This window comes from Myxocyprinus asiaticus, chromosome 30 (assembly GCF_019703515.2).
Source record: "Myxocyprinus asiaticus isolate MX2 ecotype Aquarium Trade chromosome 30, UBuf_Myxa_2, whole genome shotgun sequence".
Classification (NCBI taxonomy): Eukaryota; Metazoa; Chordata; class Actinopteri; order Cypriniformes; family Catostomidae; genus Myxocyprinus; species Myxocyprinus asiaticus.
Window position 1 is genome coordinate 16120890 of NC_059373.1, and position 20328 is coordinate 16141217.

General features: G+C 37.1%; 1 pseudogene; it reads left to right on the forward strand.

Moving 5' to 3' along the window:
* The first annotated feature begins 1972 nt into the window (after positions 1-1972).
* LOC127421650 (eukaryotic translation initiation factor 3 subunit H-B-like) overlaps positions 1973-20328 on the forward strand; it is a 49037-nt pseudogene continuing 30681 nt past the window's right edge.

A 20328-nucleotide genomic window follows, 5' to 3' on the forward strand; every position in this document is an offset into this window, starting at 1 on the left:
GTACTATTATTTTATTTCAGCAGATGCATCTGCCTTCTTACCATCACAGAGTGAACACACACCCTCTGATTTATGAAGGGTACGATATTGAATCAATAAAATGAATATGACAAGATCGAACTGCAGTAGTGGCGTGAGCTACACACAGAGCTGGAGACACAGAGGGGGGAGTTTGAATGCACAAGCATGCACGTACCTCTTCTATCCAAGCTGACAGATACCACCAGGGAGGAGTAGATCTGCTTTAGCTCTCTTTTTGTCTCCAGCTCCTCAGGGTAGGAGAAACGCCCTGTTGCTCAGCGGAAATATGATTGACAGATCGTCAGGGACTTGTGATGTGAGGTAGATGATTTCTTTGCTGTAATTAAGAGGCAGGGACCATGGAGTAAGGGGGGAGAGAAAGAGTGAGAGAGGAAGAGAGAGAAACACACCTCCCACCCAAAGGGCCATAGCAATCACTGAGGTGGTCGGTTAGTTGAAGGGGTTACAACAGCTTAGTTCAGCCTGCCTAGCAGAGAGAAAGGCCTTAGAACATGTTACTGCTAAGCGTTGGGGACATACTGACACTATGTGTCTTTTGTTGAGGGGCACGTATGGTCTGTGTCAAGCTTAAGACTTACACAAATGGTCAATGTTTGCCTTAAAGGGACAGTTCACCCTAAAATTAAAACTGCCATCATTTACTCACCCTTATGTTTTCCAAACCTATAATACTTTCTTTTTTACAGTGGAACACAAAAGGGAGATGTTGGGCTGAATGACAGCATCAGTCACCATTCACTTTCATTGCAGAATTTTAATTTAACGTGATGTATAGAAACCAGTTACAAAGCTGTTTGATTTATTTGCTAGCCTGATTCCTTGTTTGTTTCTGCATTTATATGTGTGCATTTATGATTGCCTTCAAATCAGACAGATTTGAAAGTGGGTGTTTAGATTCCATAAGCACCCCCCAAAAAAAAAAAAAAAAAAAAAAAAAAAAAAAAGTGCTTACACTAGATGGTGCCATAACTCTTTAGCTAAGCAGTGTTCATGCATGCTGCTTCTCGGCAATGGCTGTGTGCTTGTGTAAAGCATGAATAGTGTATTCAAAGGTGAAGTGCGTATTTTCTGACCACCACCGAGTCACAGTGTTCACATTTTTCAAGGAATTCAACCTTTCAATTGGTTTCTTTTAGATGTTTTTGCATATTAAACTGGGATATGTAGAAGTATTTCTTCATCGAAAATATTACACACTTCACCTTTAATCCTCTACATCCCTGAAGGGGTGCATCATACAAGTACGACTTCAGCTTTGACATAAACTCAGAAAAAAAGAAATGTCCTCTCACTTTCAACTGCTTTTATTTTCAGCAAACTTAACGTGTAAATATTTGTATGAACATAAACAGATTCAACAACTAAGACATAAACTGAACAAGTTTCACAGACATGTGACTAACAGAACAAAGGGGGGGTCAAAATCAAAAGTAACAGTCAGTATCTGGTTTGGCTACCAGCTGCATTAAGTACTGCAGTGCATCTCCTCCTCATGGACTGCACCAGATTTGCCAGTTCTTGCTGTGAGATGTTACCCCACTCTTCCACCAAGGCACTTGCATGATCCTGGACATTTCTGAGGGGAATGGCCCTAGCCCTCACCCTCCGATCCAACAGGTCCCAGACGTGCTTAATGGGACTGAGATCCGGGCTCTTTGCTGGCCATGGCAGAACACTGACATTCCTGTCTTGCAGGAAATCATACACAGAACAAGCAGTATGGCTGGTGGCATTGTCATGCCAGGATGAGCCTGCAGGAAGGGTACCACATGAGGGAGGGGGATGTCTTCCCTGTAACGCACAGCGTTGAGATTGCCTGTAATGACAACAAGCTCAGTCCGATGATGCTGTGACACACCGCCCCACCTCCAAATCGATCCCGCTCCAGAGTACAGGCCTCAGTGCAACGATCATTCCTTAGACGATAAACATGAGTCCGACCATCACCCCTGGTGAGACAAAACCATGACTCATCAGTGAAGAGCACTTTTTGCCAGTCCTGTCTGGTCCAGTGAAGGTGGGTTTGTGCCCATAGGTGACGTTGTTGCCGGTGATGTCTGGTAAGGACCTGCCTTACAACAGTCCTACAAGCCCTCAGTCCAGCCTCTCTCAGCCTATTGTGGACAGTCTGAGCACTGATGGAGGGATTGTGCATTCCTGGTGTAACTCGGGGAGTTGTTGTTGCCATCCTGTACCTGTCCCACAGGTGTGATATTCGGATTTACCGATCCTGTGCAGGTGTTGTTACATGTGGTCTGCCACTGCGAGGATGATCAGCTGTCCTTCCTGTCTCCCTGTAGAGCTGTCTTAGGCGTCTCACAGTACGGACATTGCAATTTATTGCCCTGGCCACATCTGCAGTCCTCATGCCTCCATGCAGCATGCCTAAGGCACGTTCACGCAGATGAGCAGGGACCCTGGGCATCTTTCTTTTGATGTTTTTCAGAGTCAGTAGAAAGGTCCCTTTAGTGTCCTAATTTTTTGTGACCTTAATTGCCTACCGTCCGTTAGCTGTTAGTGTCTTAATGACCGTTCCACAGGTGCATGTTCATTAATTGTTTATGGTTTATTGAACAAGCATGGAAAACATTGTTTAAACCCTTTACAATAAAGATCTGTAAAGTTATTTGGAGTTTTAAAAAATTATCTTTAAAATACAGTGCCCTGAAAAAGGGATGTTTCTTTTTTTGCTGAGTTTATCTACTATTTCTGTGGTATAAGATGGTCGAATGATCAATATTTGAAAGAACATCTTTGGATTGACAGTCAACGCTAGGCATATGCTGTGAAATTGGATTCAGGTAATAAGAAAAAGCAGAAACCAAGGTCCTTGAGCTAAAGTAATCTTCAGTGTTAGCCTAGTCCTTTCCTGATGAAGTCTGAACTAAGGTTTTATCAGCTGAAGGCCATAGACATAGCATCATGTCAAAAGAATAACTCCTGCTTGTTCAGTCTCAAGAGTTAGCACAATGGCTTGTGACATCCTTGCGGTAATGTAGTGCCACAGGAACATGGAGTATATGGGCCTAATCTATAACTTATGAAATGATCTTCATTATTGAACAGCTTTTATCTCTCATAATAACACAAGGGTGTCCACACCAATTGCAGAAACAGTTTTCTGGTGTTTTTAATGGTGGCCACCTCCTTGAAGCCACAGCCTAAATTAAATTATCAGTGTTTGAACATGAGAATAAAAGAAATGACACACCATGGTTCAGGGCTGTCAAATTAAAATTAGAATATTCGTTGAATTAAAAAAAGAAAAAAAAAAAAAAAAAAATAAATGCACATCCGAATGCTAAAACTGTGCATTCGAATTTTGGATGTGTGCCAAGAACTGAGAAGAGTTCAGATCAATCGCATTCTTGTGCTAAAAAGGCTAGACACAGTGCAACAAATACAGTTTAACAGAAAGCAAGTGTCTCAAGATGCTTTTTAAAGTTAATTTTAATTAGACACCACATTTAAAAACAGTGCTACTGCACGAGACGCAAAATAAACCAAAACAAAATGAAACAAAAATGTTCATCTAGCGCACGTTTACAAAGAAAAACAAATGGATGGCTGCAAAAGTAATGCGTTCAGTGTGAACAGCCCCTTACAGTAGGTGAAGGTAGTTGGCCGTTGTGTCTTGCTATCTTAAAAGTGATTCTCAGATTAAGAAATGAGTTTTTTAAACACTTTGTCAGAAAAGATGTTCAACCTGGAAATGTGTGTCTCAAGATCCTTGCGTTCGGTTCCATTCTGTTGTGTTCTGTCTGTTTGAACAGCCCCTGGCCTGTGCTCATATTCTGAGCCGCTTCACCACCGAGTTCAGCCGAATACCTCTGCTATCTGGGAATATTGCTACCCTACATACAACTGTAATGAATAAAAAACAATGTGGTATTTCGCTGTTATAGCTTGTGTCTGGGTAGTATACTGTGACATCAGTGCAAGTGTAACACCATGTGGACTGCCTATTGAAGCACCCCCCCCCCCATTTTACTTTTGACTTAACATTTGAGAATATGGACAGACTAAAACTTTTTATTTATTTATTTTATGCTCATTAGTTGAAAATATAATGCTCTTTTTTAACCGCCAGGAATGTTCTTTGCAATAATATAATGGTGCTGAATGGTTTATGTATTTATTGTGCCCTCTTGTGGACTAAGGAAACAACGTCAGTTTAAAAATCAGCTGACTTTGAAATTCGAATATTTTTCTAATTTTATAAATATTTAAGGTAAAAAATTCAAATTTAGTTTCTCTGCTCAATTGACAGTCCTACCATTGTTGTTTTATTGTTGTTGTTGTTGTTGTCAACATGAGGGTGAGTTAAAAGATGTTGGAATTTTCATTCTTGGGTGAACTATTCCTTTAAGTGTGCTGAGATCTTGAATGTGCAGCTGTCAGAGATTTTTGGTGAGAAGGAAGATCTTAATTTATTTATTTTTTTTCAGGTATCCAGTCGCAGGGACCTGACAAGCTGTCACTGGCCGAATTAATCGAACAAGTCAGTGACACTTGTTTCAGAGGAGAAAGAAGAAATAATAATAATGAAAAAAGGACCAGGAGATGGACACCATGCAGGTGCATTAACAGAGCCAGAGTGAGATAGGGCCTCTCATTAGCACTCCAGGTGCTTAGATGTGGAATCAAGAGCCGCTACCCAGGTTTCAGTCAGTGAAGAAAACACATCGTCTTGACCGCAGATAGCACTAGTCACCTGTAATCCTGCCTCGATGCAGGATTTTATCCAGGATGCAATAAGAAAAAACACATCTATTAAAAAGGAGACAATATAATGCCATTGTGGCCAGGTTCATTTTACGCATTTATATCCATTTTATTCATTCAATTATACGTTTTATTTATAATTATTTTTTTCAAAATGTTAAAGGTAAATTTTTGTTAATTTTTACATATTAAGCTGGGATAGGAGAATAGTTTTTTTTTTTTTTACATTAAAATGAATTGATTAAAAAAAGAAATAATAAAAAATAATTTTAAAATAGTTATAATAAAAAATTAATATTTACTTCAGTTGTTTGGGATTTTTTACATTTTTTTATTTTTATTGCATTTGCTGACTGCCATTGAAAATGTATCACTAATTATGATAATGATTTTGTACTATTTAATCTTACTTGTCTATGATTTGGAATTTCTATTTTGGTACAACATTTACGTTAGCATATTGAAATCGATGAGCCAAGTTTTCTTGTGTAAATTTGCTGTTTTGGGTGTCCTTGTTTTTGTTTATAAACCACAGCATTTGAATAGTCCACAGTCAAAAAGTTAATGTGAGTTTAATGCGAAAAGAGACAGTAGTGCCATGGGGGCCAGGTTCATTTTCCACATCATAAACCATATTATTCAGCAAATCTTTTAAGGTGAAGTGTGTAATTTCTGCATATTGAGATGGTATAGGAGAATACTTTAACATATTTTTTAAATAATAATTAAAAAATAATAATAATGATTGAATAATAAAAATATGTATAATAATTAAAGATAATTTTAATAAAAATTATAACTATTAAATACTTAATATTCATTTTTTTGGGCATTAATTATTATTCTTATTCATTTGTTTGACTATCATTAAACAATTATCACTAATTATCATTAAGAATTTTCAGTTTTATTTAGAAGAAAAGAATCGTGACCTACAAATTTTGATGTAATGAGTTGCTTGCGACCTGTCTATTCATCAGTAGCTAAAATGAAATCTCTTCTATGTAACCTATATGTGTCTATCCCAGACAGTGTATGTGCTCACAGACCTGAGCCCTTTCCATAAGTAGGGGTCCCAGTGTCTCAGGCAGGGACAAATTGAGCTGATTAGCAAAATACAGACCTGGTTTTAAAAGATACACCCCTGTCCTTTGAGTTCCTCTTCATGGCACTGGAGTATTGAGACATAAGTAACACTCACTGATCTGCAAGCTGTAAGCTGACTTATGCTGGGTCTGGTCACTTTCTTCATTCGCATCTGTTGAGGCATTACTTATGTATAAGGCCTAAATTTAGATTGGGGTTGTGTTACAATTACTTTTAGATGACTACAGTTGTAGATGGGTTGCTGTGCACTAGTGGTGGTTTCTAGGTGGTTGCTTACTTGCCAAAGTGAAAAGAGCCAGCCCTTAAGTCTCTATGATATTCTGGTCCTTAGATTTGTCTCCGACCCCTTCTTCAATCAAATATGGGATTTTATGGTTCGGCAAGTGAAAACTGCAAGTTCTTTTACTTGGAATAATAACATACTTTTCCACAAAAAGCTGCATGATTTGAGGTATCATTTGTGTCCTTAGCACAAACTATACTGGACAAGTGACATGCCATAGTTTCATATATAGGATTAGGGGTTTGTTAAAATCCGTAACCGCAAATATGTGCAATCATAATAGTAATGCTTGCTTTAGCAAGCACTACTAATTACATTTACACAAACGTCACAATAAATACATTCTGCCTTGCTACTTTGACCTCGAGGTGACAGGAAGATGATAATGTTGTGCTGTTTAATCTTACTATGATCAGTTGAAATTTCTTTTTTGGTACTTCTTTTACATTAGCATTTTGAAATCAAGGCGCCAAGGCTTCTTGAGCAAATTAGCCATTTTTGGCCTTCATTTTTATGTTTCTAAACCACAACATTTGAAGTGTACACAGAAGAAGTCAAAAAGTTAGTGCAAGGTCTCAGAACGTGCAAAAAATAAAATAAAAAAATAAAAAATTCTTCCATGCAAAAATCTGGTGGGTTTGGCCTTGTTTTTATGTTTTTTTTACCGTGGTGTTTTTTCCCTATGAAAATCCATTTAATTACAGGATGCCATCAGCAAGACTCTCATTATCTTGTTTTTTGTGTTGTTGTTTCAAATGTTTTAGGGGCTTTGGGTTTGTGCTTTTTGTCTTTTTCCTTTTTACTTCTTTTCAGTTTTTTTTTTTTTTATCCTCATGCAACTCATTTGTCCTTGCGAAATCTGGCTTGTGGTTAAAAACTGTACCATGTACTGGAATGTGCGCATTTCCCGCTGCTTTTGATGCCCGTTTTGTATCCACTCTAAAAGAGACACTGTTTTTGTCCCCTCCAAATCTTAAAACACAAATTTCCTCTTAGAGTCAAACTAGAAGTGTTACTTCCAGAGGATTTACCATTTGATTAGTTTACTTTTATATTCCTTTTTTGTGTGTGTGTTTGAGTTACTGATGCCTTGAAGAATTCCATCCCGCTGCTAGTCTGCATATCTCACAGATGTTTTCTCGTGAGAGAAGACCACTTCTTATTTAATGTATTTTATGAGAGCTAAGAGTCTCTGGTTCTTTTAATAAAATTTGACTTGACTTGTTTCCTTTCAAAATAATCCTGCTATCTTCCTTTGCAATTGGGATAAAAGTAAAGGGCCTTTGAATTGTCAGAGGGGGTAATTTCAGGACATTGAGGTTGTAGCTTGGCACACAAGAGTGGAAATTGTCCAGCAAAGCTGAGGAGTAAATATGTCTGTGTTCATGAACTTATTACATGCTGTTGTTACTCGTGCCCATCCCTACTGTGTTTGCATACTTGCTTGAAGTTTATTTCTGGCCTTACACATGCACATATACAGTACTGTGCAGAAGTTTTAGGCACTTGTGAAAAATGTTGCATAGTGAGGATTTCTTCAAAAATAATGCCATAATTAGTTTTCATTTTTCAGTTAACATCATCCAAAGTCCAGTAAACATAAAAAAAAGCTAAATCAATATTTGGTGTGACCACCTTTGCCTTCAAAACAGTACCAATTCTCCTAGGGACACCTGGACACAGTTTTTCTTGGTTGTTGGCAGATAGGATGTTCCACTCTTCTTGGAGAATTTGCCACAGTTCTTCTATCTATTTAGGCTGTCTCAATTGCTTCTGTCTCTTCATGTAATCCCAGACTGACTCAATATTCAGTGGGGGGCTCTGTGGGGCCATGCCATCTGTTGCAGGGCTACATGTTCTTCTATTCTATTCTATTCTATTCTATTCTATTTGCAGAAGGAATGTTTGGGAGTCTAAAATGTATATTACCTACAGCTACACACTACAGCTAAAGATATAAATAACCATCTTAAGACAAATGTTTTTGTTAAACATCTTATGTGCCTAAGACTTTTGCACAGTACTGTATTTTCACACAATGTAACTACATACTACATACTTCTCATATCCAATTGTCACAGCTTTTGAACAAGCCCCATCTTTTCATGGCTTTACTTTGAACCTGCCCCTGCTACTCCACAGCTACTCCACAGTGTCGTCTCAGCCTGTTGCCTTTATCATCCATCCCATCCCATGGCAGACTGGCCATAGGGAGAACTGGGACTTTTCCCGGTGGGCTGGCCGCGAAATGGGGCCGAAAGGGCGGCGATAAGCTGATATGGGCTGGCGCATTATGCTGAACGTGCCGTGACTGGCTGAAGAGGGCTGCAAAATGGCTTCGCGATATGCAGAAAAGGACATTGACCCCGGTCCTTTTTTTCGGTCAACATATACTGATTTTGACGAAAGAAAATTCGGTCTACTCTTACCGATTTCACTGTGCGATCAGGCTGGACTAAGAAGCCACTTCATTTAAATGTTAAAACCCCCATCATGGTTGACTAGGTCTCTCAAATAATATTTTAATGGTAACATGTTGTTACTTGTCAGTGGGTTGTCAAAGGTTTTTACTGACTAGCTTATTATAGTCTACTAAAACAGAAGCACAGGCACATTGGGAACAGTGATAGCTAATAATTTGTGGATTCAAATAAGATTACCTGGTTCTTTCTTTGGTTGTTTTTATTAAACAAATTTATCCTAAAATCCCTCGAATATTACATAAAAAAAGAAAAAAGAAAAAAATCTGTAATTATTTGCTCATGGTTACATCCTTCCATATGGTTACTATGTTCAAAGTAATTTTTCAAAAATGTCTAATTATTCAAAATACATTATTGTAAAACAAGTTTAGACGGACACTGGTTAAAATCAAGTCTATGATTTTGTGCACAATAATAAGCCCAAAATTCCAATTAAGACATGTACATTTTTTCTTTATTTTCTTTATGGTTTATATGGTTATATTCTAGAAATTAATGTTATTTGTTTTTGTTAATGATTTTCAAGTTCAGAACAATTACTTAATGGCCAAAATATCAGCTTCAATTAAAAAGAGTGATCTTCACCACTAAAAGCCACCCAAATTGGTTGAAAATCTGTCCCTAGACTCAAGATCAGGTGGCCTTAATAATTACCATTAACTGCTCTCTAACTGACAATTACTGAAACGTTAAGGACATGATTTAATTTATAAAAATGTTTTTTCCTCTGGGCACTTTGCATTTTCTTCTTGATTGCTGTGACTGTGACCTATTCTTCAAGCGAAGAGCTGCTCTGAGCTCCACATATTGAGAGACCATAATCATCAAGCAAAATGCACTTTTCTGCAATTTAGATATCATATCATCAGCCTTTTTCTACCATTCTGATTCCTTGTCTTTCTCTCTTCTCTTGTAGTTCAATATCAGATGGAGATGATGAGTCTGCATCAGGTAAACATTGATCATCTTCATGTGGGTTGGTACCAGTCAACTTTTTACAACTCTTTTGTCAGCCGGGCCCTTCTGGACTCTCAGTTAAGTTACCAGCATGCCACTGAGGAGTCCGTTGTGCTCATTTATGGTAGGTTTCCCTTTTCCTTTTTCCTTCCATACTCCTTCCTCTGTTTGGGCTAATAAAATATAGAAAAGACAATGTCTACACCAAGGGTCTTCAAGAGGGGATCCGCAAATTATTTTTTAATCCACCATTGGCATTTGTAATAATCACTCACTCACATGCGAACGATAGTGAAAGAGAGGAGTATGCATTTTAATCCATCTACATGTTATTGGCAAGTCCCTTGCACCTGCATGCCAAATCTTAATGTGTGACTAAACTGCGCTTGTCAGCAGAAGCGTGCAGTGTGGATAAACCATTCATGCGACCACTGCTCATTATGAGCCGCTCAAAGCATACGCACATCAGGTTCAGCGGCGCTGCAGTGGAGGCTCGCGTGAGTAAATGTGTCTGCTTGTGTTGGTCGCGTTATGCGGTTGAGCAGATGACAGCCTAGAGTTTATTTTATTATTAGTTACTTTTTGTTTTCAGAACAATAGCTCACTTGTCTGGTGTAAATTTACCACTGAGATTATCAAGCTGGCGTACATGACCTTAACGTTCCACACACACAAGATGGTGACTCCAAAATCAACATAATTAAAGGTGCACTCAGTTATTGATTTCCTCATTACAAATGTTTACTCAATGAAATGAACAGTAATTTTGAAATATATGTATAAAACCGACCACTCAAATGAGATGAAGACTCCATTTTAGTAACCTTATAAAAGTTGTTTTATTCTGCATGGACAGGGTTTGTCTGTTTTTCTGTCTGTCTGCCTGTCTGTCTAACTATCTGTTTGTCTTTTTCTTTCTTTTTGGAGGAGGTTTGGAACAGGGATTAACATGGAAAATTGAAAATGTCACTTCATGTCAAAAATGTTGCAGACCCCTGTTATACACCCTGCTGAAAAGACCAGCTAAAACCAGCCTAAGCTGATTGGCTGGTTTTAGCTGGCTGCCCAGCCTAGCCAGGTTGGTCAGTTAGCTGATTTCAGAGAGGTTTTGAAAACTTTTTAGCTGGTCAGGCTGGGAAACCAGCTAAGACCAGCCTGACCAACTAAGATCAGAATGACCAGCCTGACCAGCTAAAAAAAAGTATTCAAAAACTACTCTAAAACCAGCATGACCAGCTATGACCAGGCTGTGTGGTCTTTTGAGCAGGGCAGTTTTTAATTATTATTTCAATGGCTTTGCAATGTAAACATAATGAAATATGTATATACACTAATATGGTAGCCTACCATACATGCTTTTATAGGCATTAAACAAAACACATTTTATACAGTATGTAACGGGGGTCCCGGCTCCATCTACCAACCAACTGGTCCTTGGCCTGAAAATGGTTGAAGACCCCTGGTCTACACTAATATGTTCACTGAGCCTTGGTGCTTATGTAGGAGATGCTGTTTCGAATCTGGGCAATGTAGTGCCTGATCCTATTCCCGCTCTCTCTCCCCAATAATGACCTGTTTCCTCTCTAGTGTCTCTATAAATAAAAAGAGGTAAAAAGGTAAAAAAATAAAAATACAGATCTTTATTTGTCTCTACATTAGCTCAACCAATGGTGTTGGTTTTTGAGCAAGACTAACTGTTTGATCAAACAGTGGCAGATGTAACTTCTTCTAAAACAATTCTGTTTGGTGATGTTAATGACATGGAAAAAACAGTTTACCTCTACCATTCTTTGTAGGGATGTATCGGCTGCGGATATTTATCAGAGAATTATTGACCAAATTAAAACCATCGGCATGTCGGTTATAAGCATGAAAGTTTAATTATAGTTAATTAGTAACACACATCGTGAAACTCTGTGAATTTAAATGAACAATCCAGATATAATAACATCCACAATATGTTGAAAGGTTGGCACTCCTATGAACATTTCATATAAAATTTTTATTCTTTCTTGTTAATGTGAAAAACCGGCATATACGGACATGACAGTTGTGAAAGCGGCACTTAGCTATCGGCCACAGGCTGAGGGAAATCATCCAAAATGCTTTGAAACCAGCAGACTTTGACTTCTGAGACATTGGTATAATATCCATTAATGCTGTATGGTTGATTAAATTAAGATTGAAATCGGTTATGTTTCAAAATAAGGGCTGAAACATGAGATCACATTAAACTCTAATGATGGCACACAAGAGCAGCACTGCAGCTCGCGCCTGACTGAGGAGAGGAAGAATTACACAGCTCACAGTCCAGATGCACTCTAAACTTTCCAAACAGCTTCAGGTGATGTAGATCGCAAAGTATGAGGGAATTGTACAAAATAAGCGGAGCCGGAAGTGCAGCTCTGCTTAAGCAAAACTTGTGTGTCGAGCCTCTGTAAAGGAAACATCCCAGCATTACATCTTTAATGTAGTTATATTTAATGCATTAGAGCTTAATGAAAAAGTTCAAATAATAAGGAAGCAGGTCATGTAAATAACTACAAACTCATACATTTTTCAGTGTGGTCAATGCCTCTTCTATGAGTTGTGCGAATGTCCCGATCTAAGGAGGAGAGATTGAAACTGCACCTGGCTGATGCACACTCTGTCGCGGGGACACTCATCCCTCGAGCACATGCGCTTAATGCAGCTAGATTATAACGTGATGGCTCACGATTTATTGAATCATAATATATGTGTCACTGTGCATTTCTTATCATGAAGAAAACTGGCAATACACAGCTTTATTAATAAGAGAGAGTTTGTTTTTTGTAGAGCCCGACCGATATGGGATTTTTGAGACCGATGCCGATTTTAGAGGGGGAAAATTCACAGATTACCAATATTATGGCCAATATAGTTAATTTTTGAGCTGGAATGAAAACAGACCTTTTCTATGTGGATTGTTCACCGATTTTGCACCGATATGACTATGCAAAGGTACTCAGAAGGTTGCTTTCTTAAACACTTTTTTTTAATTTTTTTTTTTTTATCAAAGAATATTTTACATTATTATTATACATTGTCAACAAATTCTAGAAATGAACACTGAGAAAATAAAGAAAAAAATACAATAAATAGCTTAAAAAACATCAGTACTGTATGTTCAGTATCAGTCAGTTGCTGACCATTTAAATAAAGTATAAATTCAAATAAAATAAATAGCTAAATAAACAACAGTACTGTTTTGTATCAGTCAAATGGTGACCATTAAAATAAAGAAAAATACAAATAAAATAAATAGCTAAATAAACATAAGTACAGTTTAGTATCAGTCAGTTGCTGACCATTAAAATAAAGAATAAATTCAAATAAAATAAATAGCTAAATAAACATCAGTACAGTTTAGTATCAGTCAGTTGCTGACCATTAAAATAAAGAATAAATTCAAATAAAATAAATAGCTAAATAAACATCAGTACTGTTTAGTATCAGTCAAATGCTGACTATATTAATACTGCCGAGTCAAGATAAACAGCGGCAGCGATGTTACACTGTATTCTGCTATACAAGTTCAGGGGAAACTTTCAACGGTGGAAAACCAGACTTTTAAATATTACATTTTATAAATGCAACAACTAGAATTGTTTGCTTGAAGGGGGCACCAAACTGTGAATCCTGAATGAAACAGTTTGGTGAATACATGTTTACACATTAGCTTCCACTCAGCTGGCAAGCAATGAAAGTAGCTACATGGTTAGCTAGTTAGCTATAAGCTCTTTGTCACGGAGAGTAAAAGATGGACCAGCATTGCGTCTCACCAACTAGGTAACTATGTAGCGTGAAATTAACACTTAACAGACACAATCCACCACCGCACTGTTGTCTTCTGAGCTGCAAAAAGATGCTCTGATGTTTACCTTTCAATATACTACATTACTTACTGCACTGACCAACTATAGCTGGTTAACAGCAAACAGACATGAGTGACGTGGTTGTCAGGGACAGGGCTAACATTATGTTAGTAATATTGAAAAGGGAAAATGATGGGGTCATTGTTTATTAACTTTCCAGTATGTATTTCACAAACTAGTTAGCAACTTACTGAAAAGAGATCGCTCAACTCCGCCCTGTCTGCAGAGCCACTGTCAGTTCAGAGTCAGCTCTGTAAACAATGGAGTCAGAGCGCGCTCTGCTGGACAAACTACGTAACGATACCAATTGTTTTCTGCATTATATGTTCTGAAAAAAGTTTTCATATCTGCGCATATCGGTAAAATATCCGCCGATACCGATATATCGGTGTAAGGCTAATACCGGCCGACCAATATATTGGTCGGGTACTAGTTTTTTGTGAGTTAAAGATGGATTGAAGTGAACAGAAAGGTGAGAGAGGGTATTCCTTGCCCATTATACACTTCAGTGGCTTGTTTTCCAAAATAAATATCTGAAACTCCTTTAAAACAACGTATATTTACTTTAGCAGCTATACTGCAGAAGAATTTTTTTTTTTATCTTAGAATGTTGAATATGATATTAAAAATACAAATATTTTTAAATATCTAAAAATCTTTTAAAAAAGATGCATTCACCTGAGAAGCAGCATATGAGATATTTAGACATACTTTTAGAGAATAGATCTTGAATATAAGTATGTTTTGTCTTTACTACTCTTTACTCTCTATTCAAGATACGGTCTCTTAAAGCATGTCTAAATATCTTATATGTTGCTTCTCAAGTAAATGTATCTTGTATTAAGCTAATGATTAATAGTTGCAATAATCGCCCGAATAGTCAAATAATTGTTCTAATAATCGCTAGATTAGTCGATTATCAAAATAATTATTAGTTGCAGCCCTATTCAAAATACACTCATGGTTTGTGAGCAAGCTCTCTAGAGGTCTGGATGGCATTATCCATTATACCAATATAATACAGAATTTATAATTTTCTTTCTTTGGTTAAAACTTTTTATTTTTCCATGATGTGGTTGACATTTCCATGGAATTGCCCAACATATGAATAGTATGAATTTGTAATGTTTTATCATACAGTACATATGTTTAAAATGTGAGTTCTGTTGTTTTTAACTACAAAAAACAGAAGTGCAAAAATGTTTTAGAAGAAAGAAAAACTTAAAAAAATATATACTGTGTGTTTATCTTATATTTATCTTTTATTGCTGGCTCTCTTTAAAATTTTGGCCTGTCATGTGTCCAATAGAACTAATCAGTGTTCAATAGAAATTATTTATCGTTAGAACAGTAAAAAAGATTTTGTACATTTTTAAAGCAAAATTCCTAAGTAAAACAGTGATCAGATGACAAAATAAGGTGAGTGGCAAAATATCGGTATCGGCCTATAGGTTTTTATTTTATTTTTTAACTGGTATCGGCCAACATTTTTCATATCGGTGCATCCCTAATTCTTTCCTTCTTTCCTTCATCTCGTTTCCTCCTGCATTTTTCACCATCGTCCATGGAGTTTTCCGGAAAACTTTGCTGTCCTCTCTGGTATTTTTTTTTTTTTTTTTTTTTATATCTTCGTCTCTATTTCTTTTATACTTGCTTGCTCACACAAATACACACATAGACGAGCACGTTTTTAACCCCCTAACACACACACTCCTTTCCTTCTGGACTGTATTTCTCTACCACTTTCCATTCTCTCTCCCTCTCTCTCTCTCTCTCTCTCTCTCTCATATTCCCCCTGTATTCCTCTCCCTCTCTCTACCCCTCTCTTTCTTGGCTGTGGACAGCGTTCCCCCCTTGTGTAAACAGGAGGCTTGTGTGTGTGTAGCAGGCCCGGCAGCAGCCTCGTCTAGACAGGGTTTCCTCCCCTCTGTTTGTTTAGCCTTCTATTGGAGAGCTGATGTGTACCTTCAGGAGGGCCTGGACACCCCCTCATGCACCAGCATAGGCGCGACCCATCCCAGATGTCTGTGGGTTGATGGCTGCAGAGGGTGGAGAAACTGTCAGAGAAGCTGCGTTAACAATAAATTTGTCCCTAAACCCACAAAGGTTTTTTTTAATTTTTTTTTTATTGACTAGTTGCCTGAACAACTAGTCGACTAATTGTACTTACTTAATGAACACAGATTGTTGTGTTTAAATTTTTTTGACTATTTTTAAATTGACACAGTCTCAGTGCTCATGGTGGGGTGCTCAAAACACCAGTGCAAGATGTGACACAATGGCCAGAGTCTGTCTGAATTTTTATGGCTGCAGCAGCCATGCTTCAAAGGGATGAATTTGAAGACAGTTTAAAAAGACTTCTTGAGAGGTTTTTACCGTGCAATCTGTCTTAAGGGGCTGTTCACATTAAACATGTTTTTGTGTCCATCCAAGCTGTTTTTCAATTGTTTTCCAATGTAAACATGCACTAGGCAGCCTTCCCTGAGCCTAACACTACATCTCGCTGTATTTTCAGGGCCTCACGCAAGAACGCGACTGATTTTCTGATTAATCGGCATTTTAATTTGAACGATCCCAATATCGATTCTTAAATCCCAAGACTGATCTTTTGCTTCAAAGTTTACTGCTGTTTTGGTTGTGTTGATTATTATATCTGTTAAATATATAGCAATTGAATTGCATAGCTTGGGCCCTGTTGTGAATTTTTTTAATTAATATTGTCCTAATGTACCAAGTTTGAAAGTTCCCTGCATAATTTACAGCCTTAGCTGAAAATTTCTTTCATATGTAAGCAAAATTAACATTGTAAATGAAATATACCTAAATGGGTCAGAATCTAGTCAAATCATTTCAAATCCGAATAGAATTGAGTGCTTCTGAATCAGAAATAAATCAAATCAGAAAATCTGTATCGATGCCCAACTCTATTCTATTTGTTGCGCTGTCTTGCTTTTTTGTGTTTCATCTTGCGCTGCCTCTAAAAGCTAAAGCACAGCACCACTGCTACAACATAAAAACTTCAAATATGCAAGAAAAAAATCTAGATAACCTAGTTGACCTCACTAATTGTCTTGTTGGTTGTTGTACACAGGCTCCACACACCCCCCTCACTCACCTAACAGGGATGGTTGTGCCGTAAATGATCTTTGATTACAGCACAGATTGGACAGAGACATAAACATAAAACTTTAACTGTTCTTCACACCCCTCCTACATTCACACCCCCTTTCATCTCTTTCTCTCTCTCTTGTCCATGCTGTCTGTAACTTTACTCAGACTTCCCCTCACACCAGATGTGTATCCCTATCAGAGTGTTTGGTCAGTCTCCTCCTTGTGGTGGAAGGCAGTCCCTCCTCACTAAAAATATATCAGACACCTAGCAGCTGCCAGAACCCCACCCTGCACCAAGCAGTCTCTCCACATGAACAATGAAAGCATTCAGAGGGCTGATGGGTGCACAAATTGTGGCTTGAAGGATGTAGTTTCATATGTTGTTCTGGCTCTCAGGACAAGGGGATTGGATAAAAAAAGTACAAAAAGGAAATGTATGTCTTAAAGGTATAGATCACCCCAAAATTAAAATTATGTCATTACTTAACCTCATGTCCTTCCAAACCTGTTGTATTTAACAACAATACTTCATAGTGACCAGGGGCTGTCAAGCAAAATGGATGAAAACAGTATGAAAGCTCCATTAAAGTACATACAACATGTGCGCTATATTTCAAGTCTTCTTAAACCATACAATAGATTTATGTGTGGAACAGACCAAAATTTTACAAGTTTGGAACAGCATGATTAAATGAAAGAATTGTCATTTTTTGGGTGAACTATTCCTTTATCTTTGAGTCAAATATTGTTGTACCACTATTAGCAATTTTACCTTTGTTGTTTTCATGTCCTTTTTTCCTCCTCTATGCACAAATTATGAATATTTTTGTCTGAAACAAGAATAGCTAAGTTCAGGCTGTACTGATTCCCCATCACATTTTTATTAAGCCTACCTTAACCTTCACTTGCTAGTCTCTGTTCACCTAAACACCCACATCTTTTCCTTCCACCTGTTCCTCATCCTTTCTCAACTCTTGATTTATTTATTGATATTGGTAGCCCAGTTCTGTTTTTTCTTTCTTTCTTTCTCTGAGTTAACTGTTTTTTTTTATTTTATTTTTTTTTTATTTTTCTGTTCTGTTCAGTTTTATTATGCTCGTCAATCAGACTGTTAACTGTGAAGTTGCTTTGTGTGTGTGTGTGTTAACTGCAGGTTGTGTACATTTTTGCTGCAAAAGGCACTGTGGCTAATTTTGAGAGTATAGTTGAGGATGTTGCACAAAATCTCAAATACAGTATTATAATTTCTGTTTCAGTCCGATCGCAGAGATAGCCTTTCATCTGCTTTTAAAAATAGCTGGACAATACTTTTGTTCCACTCTTGTGGTAGTTGAAGAAGGCTAACTGAATCTTGCCTTTGTCTGAGTAGATCTCGAGATCTCCTTGAGTTGCCTTTAGATCAACGCTCCTACATCTTGAAACGTCCCCATAGGCAGTGAGAAAGACAGAGAATCTTCCATCCACAACATCTAAATGTATTTAACATAAGCGAACAAGGACAGAACCATGCCTGAAATTCTTTGGTAAAACACTAATGAAGACCTTTTGACGCAAAATATCAATCTACTCACAGTAAGATTAATGGAATAATTCACCCAAAAATGAAAATGTTCTCATCATTTACTCACCATTATGCCATCCCAGATGTGTATGACTTTCTTTCTTCTGCAGAATGCAAATTAAGATTTTAAGAAGAATTTCTCAGCTCTTTTGGTCCATACAATGCCAGTGAATGGGTGCCAAAGATTTGTAGCTCCAAAATTCACATAAGTCAGCATAAAAGTAGTTAAATCAGTGGTTAAATCAGTGTCTTCAGAAGCGATATGATAGGTGTGGGTGAGAAACCCATGGAGATATGGACTCAATATTTAAGTCCTTTTTTACTATAAACTTTCCTCCCTGCTCAGTCAAACTCCACTTTAGCTTTCACTATCACATTCTTATTCTTGTGTTTTTGGTGATTCACATTCTTCATACATATTGCCCCCTCCTGGGCAGGGAGAAGCTTCTGAAAATATGGATTAAAACACTGGTGCTGTATGGATTACTTTTATGATGCCTTTATGTGCTTTTTGGAGCATCAACATTTCGGCATCCATTCACTTGCATTGTTTGGACCACCAGAGTTAAATAATTATTCTAAAAATCATCATTTGTGTTCTGCAGAAGAAAGAAATTCAAACACATCTGGGATGACATGAGGGTGAGTAAATGATGAGAGAAATTAAATGTTTGGGTGAACTATCCTTTTAATCCACTCTGACTAGCTGAAAAATACTTTCCTTGAGTACTGTATGTTAGCATTTAGTGCATTTAGTTCATCTTTTCAAACGTCATAGCTTCAGTTTTACCTATCATACAGTACATTGGTGTTTTTTTCTGTACTGTTGTTATTTTCTGGTCTTCCTATTGATTTGTAATTTCTGAAACTAAGAGACAGATAAATACACTGAGAGGTAAATTGAGGAGTTTTGATTGATGGATTGACCTCCTCATGGACACAGTAAACTGATAGCATGGTTTGACTTGATTTGATTTGAAGATGGTAAATGGTACTACCTTTACACCATGTCGTAACCAGGCGTAGAACGATAAATCTTTGTAACACTTTACAATAATGTTCTATTCATTAACATTAGTTAATTACATTAGTTAACATGAATGAACAATGAAAAATACTTATACAGCATTTATTAATCTTAGTTGATACACATTTTTGTATAGTAATAATTAAATTGAAAGATGTTAACATAAGTTAATGGATTATAAACTAACATGAACTAACAAAAAACAATTGTATTTTCATAAATTAACCAAGATTAATAAATGCTGTAAAAATGTGTAATTTTGGTTAGTTAATGTTAGTCCATTACTCATTAACTACTAACTTTTATAAAAAATAATAAAAAAAATAACCTAAATAAATAAATGCTTTAAAAATATTAATTATTTTTAGTTCATGAGCCTAATGCATTTATTAATGCTAATAAATGGAACCTTATTGTGAAGTGGTACAAAAATCTCATTCATGTAAGTCAGTTTTTGTTTTTACCAGCCATGATGAGCAACAGCACATATTGATGATCGCTTGGTTTCTATATTTGTGGTGTCACTCTGGGTAGTCTTGCCCAAAGTGCGATCTCACTGGTTCAAAATCCAGCTCCACAAGGTTGTATGTTAGTCATCAAATATCTTCTGAATTGCTGTGACACATCACACGGCAGTTTCACATTCAGTGTGGACAGACAAATTGCTTGTCGCTGGAAACTGGTTAGAACATGAAATGAGAAAAGTAATAAATGTTTTGTTTTTGGTTCTCTGTATATCCCTTAAACACAGCTCAGGGTTCTCTGTGTCTCAAGGTCTACAGACTGACCCCCAAACTCATGGAGTTCTGTAAAGAGAAGGACTTCTCTGCAGATGGGTAAGCCTCAAAACAACACACAGACAAACAGACTACCATCCCCTTATTTACTCCAGCCTCCCTGACTCTTTGCTTGAGATATTTCCTAAAAACTGAGATCTAAAAAAAAAAAAGAAAAAAGAAAAAAAAAAAACAACATAAAAACAAAATTTGTATTTGAAATAAGTTGACTAATCAGTCTTGAGTGCTTGTCTAATGGACCGATCAGTGATGGAGAATTTGAAATCATCCAATCATTTAATTAGAGTGAACTGCTCATGTAGTGTCTCTCACTCCCACATTGTAGGACACTTAACCACA